Here is a 14,769-nt window from a genome sequence, read left to right as displayed (position 1 = left end):
GCAACCTAGCGATTCTGGCCATGAAAGCTTTCGACAACACATATTAGGGCCTCATCACACTTGAGCATTTATCCACTTTAAACCTGGTTTCTGCCTCCTGCAGAATTCTGGAGTTTGTAGTTTGGGGAGGCCCAGGATCTTTATGGTTGAGCTGTTTAAAGGTCCCTCCCTAAAATGGATTCAAACTCTAGTGTGATGAGGTTGTATCAACTACAGTAGAGTCTCACTTATCCAACATAAAAGGGCCAGCAGAACATTGGATAAGCGAATATGTTGAATAAGGAGAAATTAAGGAGAAGCCTATTAAACATCAAAATAGGTTATGATTTTACAAATTAAGCACCAAAACATCATGTTACACAACAAATTTGATAGAAAAAGTAGTTCATTACACATTAATGCTATTTAGTAATTACAGTATTTACGAATTTAGCACCAAAACATCACAATGCATTGATCACAGCCCGGGCTGTGGCGCAGGCTGTTGAGCAACCAGCTGCAGCCAGCTGCAACAAATCACTCTGACCAAGAGGTTATGAGTTCGAGGCCAGCTCGGAGCCCCGCGTTTGTCTTGTCTTTGTTCTATGTTAAGGCATTGAATGTTTGCCTTATATGTGTAATGTGATCCGCCTTGAGTCCCCTTTGGGGTGAGAAGGGTAGAATATAAATACTGTAAATAAATAATAAATAAAACATTGACTACAAAAATGCATTGGATAATCCAGAACGTTGGATAAGTGAGACTCTACTGTATCTTGTTCGTAGACGTAGAAACTATCTTCTTCCTAAGACTGCCTGTAATTTGATGTTCCATCTACACTGCCATGTAATGCAGTTTGAAACTTCATTCAGGCTGTTAGGAATTGAGGGAGTTGGAGTACAAAACACCCAGAGGGCCCAAGTTTGCCTATACCTGGTTTAAACCAGTCTATATGGTGAGCCTATAATGCAGCTTCATATGATATAGATGGGGCCTGATTCACTGCCTCATCACACCAGAGCATGCCTCCTGCAGAATTCTGGGGTTTGTAGTTTGGTCAGGCCCAGGCCCAGATGTTTAAAGGCCCCTCCCTAAAGTGGATTTAAAGTGGGTCCAAGCTCTAGTGTGATGAGGTCCTGAGAAGATGGGGAAAGTACTACCAAAAACGAGGAGTAAAAAGATGAGAGGTGGTGAGGCCCCCAAATGTCCTGGAAGGCCCAGGAAGCGCCTGGCTCAGTTTGGCTCCCAGGGAAACAGCTGAGGAGTTGCCTCAGCAGCATGTACAGGCCGCGCCGCCGCTCCCTCCCCTCAGTGTGGTCTCTCCTTCCCTGACAGCCGGGAATGGAGGCGAGGGAGGAGTAAAGTAAGCAGAAAAGGGGGGAGGGATGGAGGGAGGCAGGAAGGGAAGCAATAGTGTGAGAAACGCGGGCCACGGCGGGGCTGCGTGGGGTTTACCTGCTCCCGTGGCTGCACTGGCGAAGCGGGCTGGGCTGGGCTGGGCTAGGCCGGGCCACGGAGAAAGCAGCAGCTGGGGGGCAAAAAAGGGGAAGGGAACTCGGTTCTTTCTCCCTCCCTCGCTGCTTCCTTTTCCGCGGCCCTTCGGAGCCCGCCTTCCCGCAGCCGACGACGCGGGTTGCGGAGTTCAACCGCCGCCCCTTCCTTCGCCTCTCGCTCGCACGCAGGCGCCCGGCTGGCAGGGAAGCCGCGCAGGCCGCCCACAAGCGAGGAAGAAGGAAAAGGAAGAGGAAGGAAGCCCCTCATTGGAGGCAAAGGCCGCGTTCCTGAAGGGACTCTGAAGGCACCGACTCGAGGCCATGTGTCCCAACAAAATGAATACACAGGCAGCCGCCGAGTTACAACTATCCAACTGAGGAACAAACATCGAACTGGGTTGCTGTGAGTTTTGCCGGCCTTGTTCCAGAAGCATTCTGTCCTGACGTTTCGCCCATATCTATGACAGGCATTCTCAGAGGTTGTGAAGTTGGGAACTAGGCAAGGGGGGGGGGGGGGGTTATATAACTGGAATAAAGTCCAGAGTGGCAGAAAGAACTGTCTGTTGGGGGTACAGTAGAGTCTCAATTATCCAACGTTCTGGATTATCCAACACATTTTTGTAGTCAATTTTTTCAATACATCGTGATATTTTGGTGCTAAATTCGTAAATACACTAATTACTACGTAACATTACTGCTTATTGAACTACAGTAGAGTCTCACATATCCAATGTTCTGGATTATCCAACGCATTTTTGTAGTCAATGTTTTCAATACATCGTGATATTTTGATGCTAAATTCGTAATTACAACGTAACATTACTGCGTATTGAACTACAGTAGAGTCCCACTTATCCAACGTTCTGGATTATCCAACGCTTTTTTGTAGTCAATGTTTTCAATACATCGTGATATTTTGATGCTAAATTCGTAATTACTACGTAACATTACTGCGTATTGAACTACAGTAGAGTCTCACTTATCCAACGTTCTGGATTATCCAATGCATTTTTGTAGTCAATGTTTTCAATACATCGTGATATTTTGGTGCTAAATTCGTAAATACAGTAATTACTACGTAACGTTACTGCATATTGAACTACAGTAGAGTCTCACTTATCCAACGTTCTGGATTATCCATCGCATTTTTGTACTCAGTGTTTTCAATACATCGTGATATTTTGGTGCTAAATTCATAAATACAGTAATTACTCCATAGCATTACTGCGTATTGAACTACTTTTTCTGTCAAATTTGTTGCATAACATGATGTTTTGGTGCTTAATTTGTAAAATCATAACCTAATTTGATGTTTAATAGACTTTTCCTTAATCTCTCCTTATTATCCAACATATTCGCTTATCCAACGTTCTGGCCCATTTATGTTGGATAAGTGAGACTCTACTGTAAGTGTGAATGTTGTCAGGCCCCAGCTTGATTAGATTGAGTAGACTTGCAGCTTCAAAGCCTGGCTGCTTCCTGCCTGTGGGGAATCCTTTGTTGGGAGGTGTTAACTGGCCCTGATTGTTTGTTGTCTGGAATTCCCCTGTTTTCAGCATTGTTTTTTATTTACTGCCCTGATTTTAGAGGGTTTTTAAAAATACTGTTCATTTTTATGGTTTCCGTCTTTCTGTTGAAATTGTCCACATGCTTGCAGATTTCTATGGCATCTCAGTGTAGTCTGACATGGTGGTTGTTAAAGTGGTCCAGCATTTCTGTGTTCTCAAATAAAATGTGCCATGGATCCCGAGGAGGAGGCAGTGAAAACAAGCATGTGGACAATTTCAACAGAAAGGAGGAAGCCATGAAAATGAACCAAATCTGGCTACCAATATTAAAAAACTCTAAAATCCGGACAGTAAATAAAGGACAACATTCAGAAAAACAGGAATTCTAGATAGGAAACAATCAGGGCCAGCTAACACTTCCCAATAAAGGATTCCCCCAGGCAGGAATCAGTCAGGCTTTGAAGCTTCAAGACTATTCAATGCTAATTGAGCTGGCCAGTGGCAGCATTTACACCTGTCTCAAACAGACAAGAGCTCTTTCTCCCACCCTGGACCTCCCACAGATATAAACCCCCTCTTGCCTAGTTTCCAACAGATCTCAGAACTTCCAAGGATGCCTGCCGTAGATGTGGGGAAAACGTCGGGAGGTAATGCTTCTGGAACATGGCCATACAGCCTGGAAAACTCACAGCAACCCAATGATTCTGGCCATGAAAGTCTTCAACAACACATTAAACATCGAACTGAGAAACATACATCCAAGGAAAGTCCGCCCCTCTCTTGGAGACAAAGACCACGTTCCTGAAGTGACTCTTAAGGAATGGAATAGATGCCATGTGTCCCAATATAATCAATACACAAGCAGTCCTCCAGTTACAAACAGACAAGGCTGAGGCAACAGGAAGTGAGAGAAATAAGCCCTTCGGAAGGGAAATTCACTCCGGGAAGAAAAAATGTCTCCACTGAAGCTTTCTCACCAATCCTTGTTTCCACAACAAGCCAAATGTTTTAAAATCCAATTTTCACAGGGACAAAAAGTGAAGTGACATCTTCCAAACAGTGGCACAGAGAGCAAAACAAATTGGGATGTTCCACAAGAATGTTTACCCTTCCCTAGGCTGTCCAAAGCTAAAACATATATACAATGTGTCACGCACCACTAACAACAAATAATTCTGGGTTTTTTAAAAGTAAAAGTTTCCCTTGGGACCACGTTCATGAGGGGGGCAACTCTGAAGGAGGGGTTTATGCTTGGAATATGCATTGCTCATCCATTTTAATGAAATTTTAACTGAGTTGTTTTAATGATTGTAACATTTAATTCTATTTTAATACTTACGTTTTGTAAGTTTTTCAAAATATGTAGTTTTTAAGGTTGTGAGCCGCTTTGGGGCTCAGTCCTGAGAGAAAAGCAGGATATCAGTAAATATCATATCGTCTTTATCATCCTTGTCCAACTCACAATCTCACCAGGATGGGTTTATTCCAAGGAATGCAGGGACCCTGCACCATTCAGAACAATTTTTCAGTCATCACCACCGAAGTATGTTTTACTACATGATGAAGGGTTTATGGGCTCTGCTGTTTTGCAACTCAACCCTCTTTGCAACCTGGCACTTCTTTTCAAAAGTTTAAAAGAAAATATCCAATTCTTCCAGTTGTATCAACAAATTGTATTCAGGATAATCAGAAGGTGATACTTCTCATATTTTAGGAAAGATGCCAAACACTGTCTTCTAGGCTTGTGCATTTTGGCAGGACCTTAATCTGTTTCTGGTACTCCAATTTGGAGGGGGTAGCCATTTTTGCATGCCTCCCAAAAATGTCCAGCTGGACAAGAGTTTTCGTTCCATAGCCAAAAAATGTGGTTTGATCCGGCCCATTGGCAGTAATGGGCGAGGGGGCTCCACAGGCTCCCCCCCCCCCCGTCATTTTCAGGGCTATTGATGTGAAAATGGCTACATTTGGAGGACACATCTACCACTTCCTTGTACAATGCTTTTGACACGAAATAAATCTACCACTTCCTGCCCACCAAGTTTCAGAACGTTTGGGTCATCTCATATTTAGGATTTTTTTTCTTTCTAGAAATACAGTGTTCCCTCACTACTTCGCGGTTTGCTTTTTGCGGATTTGCTGTTTTGCGGTTTTTCAATAAACTCTAAAAGACTGTTATAAATCATAAGAAATTACAATGTACAGCCTAAGGAAGGGAGGAAGGAGAAATTGAAGGGAGAGAAAAGGAGCCCAAGCAGCAATGGGAGAAGAAGGAGGCGATTTATCAACACACGATTGGTTGATAAAGACTTAAAATAGTGTATAAGTACTAAAATAATGTATAAATATTAAAATAAATATAGTATCCCTACTTCACGGATTTTCACTTATTGTGGGTGGTCCTGGAACGTAACCCCCGCGATAAGCGAGGGAACACTGTAATACCTCTTTAAAAAAATCCCAAAAAGATATCCTACACTGTAACTTCTCCAGGAGCAACAGCAGGGCACCATTTTTCCTGCCAATGTCAAAAATGCCCTTCCACAACAGCCTAATGATTATAATTTTTATTAATTGAAATTAAGAAGACAGTGAGATTGCAAATGATAGTTTTGGTCTAAGACAAGTAGAATTTTACTTTTGTTTCTTGCTGGTACAATCCTTTGGAAGATTATTATATTAACAACAATACCCTTTTATGTCCAGAATCAGGGACGATAGGTTCTGTTGGCTTGGCAAAGATGCCACAGAAGACCAACGCTTTTGTTGTTATTGTTATTTTTGGTAGCCGGCAGCAGCCAGATTATTATTTATGACTTGAAATTAAGAATGCAGAGAGATTGCAAATGATAGGTTTGGTCTAAGGCATGTAGAACTTTGTCTTTATTTCTTTGCTGGAACAATCCTTTGGAAGAGTATTATATTAACAATAACCTTTTATTATATGATTATAATTACAGTAGAGTCTCACTTATCCAAGCCTCGCTTATCCAAGTTTCTGGATTATCCAAGCCATTTTTATAGTCAATGTTTTCAATATATCGTGATATTTTGGTGCTAAATTCGTAAATACAGTAATTACAACATAACATTACTGCCCATTGAACTGCTTTTTCTGTCAAATTTGTTATAAAACATTATGTTTTGGTGCTTAATTTGTAAAATCATAACCTAATTTGATGTTTAATAGGCTTTTCCTTGATCCCTCCTTATTATCCAAGATATTCGCTTATCCAAGCTTCTGCCGGCCCGTTTAGCTTGGATAAGTGAGACTCTACTGTAATTGAGATTAGGAAGGCTGACAGTACAGAGAGAAATATAAACAGAAATAACTTGTTTGCAAAGAATAAAAATGGTGGTAAGTTTAGGGAGTAGAATGAGGCCTTGCTGGAATTATTATTATTATCAATAATTATCTTTTAAAAGTGATTTATGAAGGTGGGGAGGGAGGAGAAAGAATATAAGGAGAGGAGAGAAGGGAAGAAGCTAAAAGGCGACTCAAGGCTCAGAGCCACCCTAAAGAAAAGCACATCCACTCACCCAAGAGATGCTTTCTTTTTTCTCCCCAAATGCACCCACCCACCCGCACTCTCCAACTCCGAGTCCCACTAAATATAAATCAAGAAAATGAAGGAAAATAAAAAAGATTCCATTCTACAAGCCAAGCCAAACCAAAAACTAAAATGTGTATATGAAATGTATTCTTGTGTTTCTGCATCATGTATGGCTGATAGTGTTGTAGTTCAGCCCATAGTTGTGCCTGCTCCTAATGTCTACGAGAAGCGGATCATGGGATTTCTGGGCCTGCGAACCAGCATGAGATTTTAGGTCCTGAAACTGAGTAGTCTGTGTCTCTAGCAGCGAGTGAAGCCCACATTCCAAAGAGGGGCCCAGATGCTGCTGAGAAGTCTTTCTCTAGGGAAGCAAGGTCAGAGGCTGAAATGAGTTCAGAGGATGAAATCCCAGGTGGAGAGGATAATGAGCTGATAGGTGGAGAGGATAATGAACTGACTTCATTTTCGTAAACTCCAGGCTGCTCAACAGACTTGGCAAAAGTCACAGTGCTTGTTTGAGGAAAAAGCCGTTATCAGGGAAGACAGCATGATTTCATGTCTGTATTAGTGAGACCAGAGGGATTTTCCAGCAATCTGGTCAACGTTGGTTATTGAGGCCACATCTCTTGCCATGTCCTGGTCAAGCCTGCTAAGGAAATTTAGTTCCATGTCTTTATTTGTTCATGTTTCATGCTACCAAGTTTAAAGGACTGTTCCTGGATTTTTGTATGGGATTTTATGCTTACTTGTGTATCCTGCTTCTTTTGTATTTCTGTATTGGAAGCCCTGTTGTTCTGGGTTTTTGAAACTATTCTTGTACCATTAATCTTGTGGACTATTTCATACATTTAGACTTTGACGTTTTTACTACTTTTGCTAAACTGTTTTTTATATAATCTTCAGTAAACTGCTTTGCTGATTTAACTGGGACTGGAGTGTGGTGGTAAAGTACAGAGGTGCTTCCTGTCCTGGAGTGCAACAAATAGTTCATATTCTAAGGAGGACAGACTTAATTCATATTTAGCACCCATTTGAAAAAATCAGATCTTATAGATACTATACATCAGTGGTTCTCAACCTGGGGTCCCCAGATGTTTTTGGCCTACAACTCCCAGAAATCCCAGTCAATTTACCAGCTGGGAGTTGAAGGCCAAAAACATATGGGGACCCCAGGTTGAGGACCACTACTATACATGGTCATGTGATCATTTGAAAAGGAAATACTTTCACACAGTCCGTTTATAAGATATAACATTGATCTTCAGCTTTGTAGTTGATTTTATTAGAAGAAACACTTTTATCCCTCCTGAGCAGCTTCTCATTTTTTTTACCTTTCTGACATAAAAATGAAATAGCTGTAAAATCTAGACTGCTGACAATGGTATTTTACAGCCGCACATTTAAACATCCTGTTGTAATATGAGCAGAGTAAAGTTTTAGGCTTATTTCTGGCAACAGCAATTGCAAGTTATCAACTGCTGAATATGTACAAGATTTCCTCAGTATCAGGACATTTTAATTTCACTCTGATCAGTCTGCTTCGTGAAGAAAATCATAAGCCATCCTTTCAGCAAGCTGTGGTTGGCAGCAGTTTACCAGGTTTTCTTATGCTCATTATGAGAATATGTAGCTCATATGAAACACTAAAGATTAAATTCACACATGCAATTACAATTAAAATTGACTATTGTTTGAGTCATTTCACACATGGCAATTAGTGATTACATACTAATAAATTGTTGTTGTTGTTGTTGATTACATACATGTGTTTTATGTATATCCATATTGCTTGTAACATAAGATATGTGGCAGTTCTGGGGTTGATTTTCAAACTATTTTTAATATGCCTTGTGTATATAAACTATGTTGGTCGACGGCACATAGTGAACACTGAGGTTAAAAACAATATGTAGAGCTCTCAGGTGACATGATGTATGAGATGGTTGTATATCTACTTATATAGTATGTAAAATGGCTCTTAAAAGTATCAGGTTTTGCTTAATACAATTGTAGAACAACTCTACTAGCGGGATACAATAAACAGAGTGATGGTCGGTGAGTAGGAAGTCTCAATTCATTTTGCAAAATTGTGAGTGAAAATGTGTGCTTGGAATGCTTAAAACCAGGTGAACATACTGTAGCATGTTTGTAGGGCTATTGTTGATTCATAGCAGATTTCAATCTTTGCACTTCTTTCCTCTCTACTGTATTTGTATATATTATATGTTGATGTGGTTTGACTGTTGTATCCCGCCTCAAGCTGTTAGGAGAGACAGTCAAGAAATATTTATTGTTGTTGTTGTTATTGTACTTGTACACACATTGAAAATTATGTGAAGATTATAGCTTTAATAAATAATGTCCTTCTGGGGAGATAGGGCTGAATATAAATAAAGTTGTATTTATTATTATTATTATTATTATTATTATTGTATGACACAGCAAACGAGATAGATATGCTGGATTTCGTATCACAAAATCACAAGTCAAACATTTCCCAGGTGTCTAGGACTGTGTTATTTATTATTATTTTATTGTATGACACAGCAAACAAGATAGACATGCTGGATTTCATATCACAAAAATCACAAGTTGAACACTTCCGAAGTGTCTAGGACTGTGTGATGTATTTTCGGATGATGTGTGATTATTATTACTACTATTATTATTATTATTATTACATCTCCCTTCCTTGCCCTACCCCTAGAATTTTGCTACAAAATAGTGTTAAACAGTGGTGGGCAACACACACACAACCAAACTACCCCCAACACGAATCTACAATACTTTTAATGTTTTTCTGAGCCTTCACGACATAGGAGTGACAGTTTTAATTTGCAGTTGGTTGCTGCATTCCCCAAAGGACACAATCAGTGAGTGAAACTAATTGGAAATGATCCATAAAAATAGAACGACAAGGCTGACCTTATGTATCCTGCATTCAGACTTTGGAGTCTGGCTAGTGATCCTGAGGTCATGCTGAATAGAGACGAGTCTGTCAACAAGGTAGGCAGCAAACACATCAGTGTGGGCAGAATTTATCTAGGATTCCAGAGACAGCATGGATTTACCACACTGTTTATCACCCATTGTCCTTTTAAAGAGATCTGTGCCACAAATGGTTGACTTTGGCACAAGTTAAGCACTACATGGTCTCACTCACTACCCTCCTGTTTATAAAGATTTAAAGGGTCACTGCAATGTCAAGTGCAGTTTTTGCTACCAGTGAACTTTCCAATGTGAAATATTCAGAGCATATTCATATTTTAAATTAACTTTAGAAGAATTATTACTTTGGTATACAAAGCAGTTGCTGAAAAATGTTTTTGGATTACACAAGAACACATACCAATATACTAATGCAATCATATTAACTGGTACACAGCAGTTTCATTTATGTAGGTTATAAGCAACAGTATGTCAGTGTGTTTTTTATTCAGACAAACATGGGTTGTTATTGAAGTTATTGTACTTCTTTTTTATCTGCTACCACAATAGCAGCATTATATGTTGTCTATGGTCTTTATCATGCACTGTATAATTAAAAGTCAGTTTGTATTTTATGTTTAGAATACAATTTAGAATTATGACATAGTGAAGATTAATTGAACCGATACTTCAGTTCAGGTAAATGGTTTATATATGCACTTAGTACTAATGTACATATGTGCATCTTTTTAGACATACCATCAACCTTGGCTCATTTTTGGCTCATTTTTTGTTCTCTGTCAGATCTTTCACCTAGATAACATGGGTTGAGTTTTGAGAGGATTGAAGGGGCCTAGAGTAAATGATCTGCTGGCTCTACAAATCAGTTTATTGTTTGTCAATATGCCAATAAATTGACTAAAATTATGGATGATAAAAGATTTGCTTTTGCTATGGTTATATTTTGTAAAATACAAGAAAATATGCATGGTGCACATTTTTGTATAATGCATAAAGTTTGTACCTATATACGACCTCAAAATATAGCATGGTCCAGGAGACTGCCATCTAGTGATAGAGAGAAGTCATGCCTCCAAATATAAATTAATCAGCATGGGTAGAAGAGACAAGAACCAGAATGAAAACCAGTGGGGTATCTTGAGCCCCTGCTATACTGCCATATAATCCAGATTATCAAATCAGATAATCCACGCTACCTGCTTTGAAATGGATTATATGAGTCTACGTTGCCATATAATTCAGTTCAAAGCAGATAATTTGGATTTTATATGGCAGTGTAGAAGAGGCCAAAGTTATTCAGGAGGAGACTATCTTTAAGGACTAAGGGTTAGACTAAGGTCCTTTCTAAACTGCCATATATAATCCAGATTTTCAAAGCAGATCATCTGGATTTTATACAGTGATGTAGAAGGGACATAAGGTCCCTTCTACGCTGCCCCTATATCCCAGGATCTCATCCTAGATTATCTCATCCCAGATTATCTGGTAGTGGAAATTTAAATAATCCAGTTTAGAGCAGATAATCTGGGATTGGATCCTGGGACGGAGGGCAGTGTAGAAAGGGCCCAAGGACTCTGAGGGCCTTTCTACACAGCGCCTAAAATATGCAAGTTACTATGTTAAAGGAGGGGTTGGCTAAATGATGCTAGTGCTAAATCACATTAACAGATGAAAAACACATGGTAAAAAGGTTTCCTTATATCCTGATTGTCGCACCTCAGGTTAGCTTCACCTTGCTAAAGACACCAGGCTGCACACAGAATGTAGTCTTTTGTAGTTTATTAGGATATAGGGAAAAATAGTTCATAAAAGGCAAAAGTATAGTTCCAAAAGATAGTTGCAAAACAAGGCTATAAGAAACAAATCCATGGGAACAATAGACATAAAGCAGAGTCCTTTCAATAGACACCAAAGTCCCAGAAACGAGGTTACATCCAAGCCATAAGATAACACAGGAAAGCAGTCTTGGTTCTTGATTCAAGCGAGGAAATTGCTTTGACGAAGATTTCCCTCTCAGCCGACTGCTTTAATAGCATAACATGAAGGCATTTCTTTGCCCTTTCACCTTCCTCTTATTTGCTATTCTAAGACTTCTGCGCAACCCCCGAAATTCCAGACAACAAGCTCGATCCAGAGATGTGGCCGCATCGTCAAGGCCACAGGCTTCATTAGTGTTATCAGGCTGAGGCTGGGAGCTGCTCTCCCTTCCTGCTTCTTGCACCTGAAAACCATCCTCATTAACAACAACATTACTTCCGGTGGGAAAGCCTCCCTGCTCTTCATTTTCCACAGCAGGAACACCCTGCACCTGAATCCCATAATTCCCATCAGAGTCATCTTGAAACTCATCCTGAACCTGAATCCCATCATTTTGAAACTGCATCCCAGAATCGTTATCAGAATCACACCGAGGCTGAGCCACAACACTGATTTCATTCAGAAAATGTGCCTATTCACATGACTGTATAACCTTGTAGTAATGCAAAACACGTGATTTCCTTCCCTCCTCCCTGTGGAGACTGCTCCAGAGCACGCCCTCTTTTAACAAGCCAGAAACAGCTAATCAGCTGATTGGGCTGTCAAACGAACACACCGCTGGTTTAAAGGAAGCACAAACAGAGAGTGGACTCAGATAACTATTTTAGCTAAATGTGTTCAATAGAATTAGTTATTTAATTAGTTTTGGATCAAATAGTCTTTATTTTAGTTGTAAGATGTCCTGGGTCCTGTACTGGTAGAAAATGGGGATAATATTAACTAGATGAAAGCGTGAGAAATTTAAGATCAAGCATGAAGCTATCTTTATAGATTTATTTCCATTATCATAGAATAAGTGATAGATTATAGTAGCATCCAACTAGATACACAACTGGTTGGAAAAAACATACTGAGAGTGTGCTCGTCATTAAGGGGAACATCTGTTTCAATGAAGAAAACCCTCAAAGTCTGTAGCAAAGAACGGGGAGGGACATCTTTGACATCTCGACATCTTTGATATCAAGAAGAAAAATCAAGATTATTTTAATAGAATAGAACACTGAGCTGAGACTAACAACAACAATAATGAGAAAGAGGAGGTTATGCATTTAGACAAAACACAACTAAACAAAGCCAAAATAGAAGACAGTTAGCTTGACAGCAGTACTTGACTCAATCACACGTTGATATGAATCAGCAGAGTCAGCAGTGTGATACAACGGGGTGTGTGTGTGTGGGGGGGGGGGACAGAGAATGGTATATAATGTGATTTAATGGTTTCCAATCACAGGAATAAAGAGCTCCACATTATTTTAAATTTGTTTGATGTCTCTGGAATGTGGGTGTCACACTTTCAGAAGACAACTTTGAATCAGTTCAGAGAAGGACAATGAAGATGACAAAGAGTAAGCAAAACAAACTCTATTCAGGAAGGCTGATATCAAGTTTAACTCAAAGATGTATTCTTCAAACACCTAAAGGGCTATTGAAGAATGATCAAATCACAGGATTCTAGAATTGGAAGAGACCACCAGGTCCATCCAGTTCACCTTCCCCATCACTACCCCTGCTTTTCACGATTACCAAAGAGAACAGAACTAGATTTTATTAGCTTAAAATATGAAAGGAAGTAACAATAAGTGTGAATGTTTGACAATCAACCCTGCTACCTAAGGATGAGTGTGTTCTTCAATAGAGATTTTCAAGTCGAGCCTAGACAGTCTTTCAGTGATACTCTAGCTCTGGGTTACATGAGCTTCAAGTAAGGCATGAAGCTAAAGGCCCGAAATGATTCCCCTATGATTCCCTAAGTCATTCTGCTGGCAGCTTAACATTTAATGTACTGCAAGTTGTGTGCATATGTTTCTGTTAGTTTATGTGTGGCTGTAATTCCTCTATAAACTGAAATCTTTCTTGCAGAAGTCCTGTTTTCTTCTGTGAAGTGATTTATGAGTGCTGAGGAATGAGTAAAGATAATTGTGGCATGACCTCAATCTTGTCCACATCAACTTTATGAGGGAGGATGGCCACTTGTGGGGGCACCAGAATGTCCTTGAGACATGAATGCAGGCAAGGGGAGCGTACATGTTGATTATCCTGTGAATATCTCAACAAATATCTCATGCTTCCAACTTCCACGCAGAAGTTTTGCTTCCTCCAGTAATGTTTATTGTACTTTAATAATGTTGGTTTATTTGAATGAGTGAAGCATAAATGAGTGAAGCACAAACAACACATAGTAAGTGCTCTTGGCATCTATTATGTTCTATTTCAGATCCCCATGAGATGCACCAAGCATCCCACTACACTTCTAGCTTTCAGAAAACTATTTTTCTCTTTCTAGTGTCTGCTGTGCTTGATTCCTACATGCAATCTTAGATCATTCCTCTACCCCCGTAACTACCGTGTTTCCCTGAAAATAAGAGTGTCTTATATTATTTTTTTGCTCCCAAACATGTGCTAGGTCTTATTTTCAGGGGATGTCTTATTTTTTCATGAAGAAGAAATCACATTTATTGTTGAACAAAAAAATTAACATTTATTATATTATTATATTATTTCAATTAAATATGATAAGGAATCTCTTGACCAGGCATGGGCAAACTAAGGCTCGGGGGCCGGATGCAGGCCCCCGGGCGCTTACCTCAAGCCCTCCTCATTTTCCCTGTCCTCTCGGCATAAGGATGCGGTGTCCCATCACATCCTTATGCAGAAAGGACTGGGGAGGAAGGCACGCAGCAGCTGAGAGACCTCTGGAGCGCTCTCAGCCACCGCACTCTCCTCACAGCATAAGGATGGTGTGAGTGGCCCTGTCCTTATGTTAGGAGGATGGCTCGAGGAAGGCACGCAGTGTTTGAGAGCCCTCCGGAGTGCTCTTGGACATCGCTTGTCTCGTCCTCCCCAGCATAATAGCCCAAAGATTGAGGGAGGAGTATTGGGGAGGAGGATCGGTGTAATCGCCACATGTCCCAATTCGGGAGGAAAGTGGGATAGAAATAAAGAAATAATAATAATAATAATAATGGCTTGTTTTCCTCTCAGCATGAAGATGGGGGAGTGAGCAGACCCATTCTTATACCAAGAGGACAACATGAGGATGACCTGCCCCCTCCTGGCCCTGCCCTCTCCCAGGCCCTCCTGGGCCCATTCCACCCAGCGTGTGCCTGAACATCCTCCCTTCCGGCCATGCCTACAATGTGTTCCCAAAGCAAAAAGGCTTGACAGTAAGAGTAATTTGGCTATATAAGAAATTGATTTAAAAAGTAGCCAAAACTCCTTATCTGAACATCTACAAACAAAAGGTGGATAGA

At 40.2% G+C, this 14,769-nt stretch overlaps 1 protein-coding gene and 1 long non-coding RNA gene across 4 annotated transcripts in view; one reads left to right on the top strand and one right to left on the bottom strand.

The window, feature by feature from the left end:
- Positions 1-1,616, bottom strand: part of tbc1d5 (TBC1 domain family member 5) — a 298,355-nt gene extending 296,739 nt beyond the window's left edge. For all 3 annotated transcript variants that reach the window (XM_062957598.1, XM_008112724.3, XM_008112725.3), the window contains exon 1: positions 1,436-1,616. The gene's annotated coding sequence lies outside the window, so the exon portion shown is untranslated. The remainder of the gene's footprint in view (positions 1-1,435) is intronic.
- A 144-nt stretch (positions 1,617-1,760) lies between these two features.
- On the top strand, positions 1,761-8,943 carry LOC134292493 (uncharacterized). Its single transcript, XR_009999736.1, has 2 exons — positions 1,761-1,876; positions 3,567-8,943. It is a non-coding gene; the product is annotated as an uncharacterized LOC134292493 (long non-coding RNA).
- Positions 8,944-14,769: the final 5,826 nt, after the last annotated feature.

The sequence above is a fragment of the Anolis carolinensis genome, chromosome 6, assembly GCF_035594765.1.
Source record: "Anolis carolinensis isolate JA03-04 chromosome 6, rAnoCar3.1.pri, whole genome shotgun sequence".
Lineage (NCBI taxonomy): Eukaryota > Metazoa > Chordata > Lepidosauria > Squamata > Dactyloidae > Anolis > Anolis carolinensis.
The sequence above is the reverse complement of the archived record's forward strand: the minus strand, read 5'-3'. Positions and strand labels throughout refer to the sequence as shown.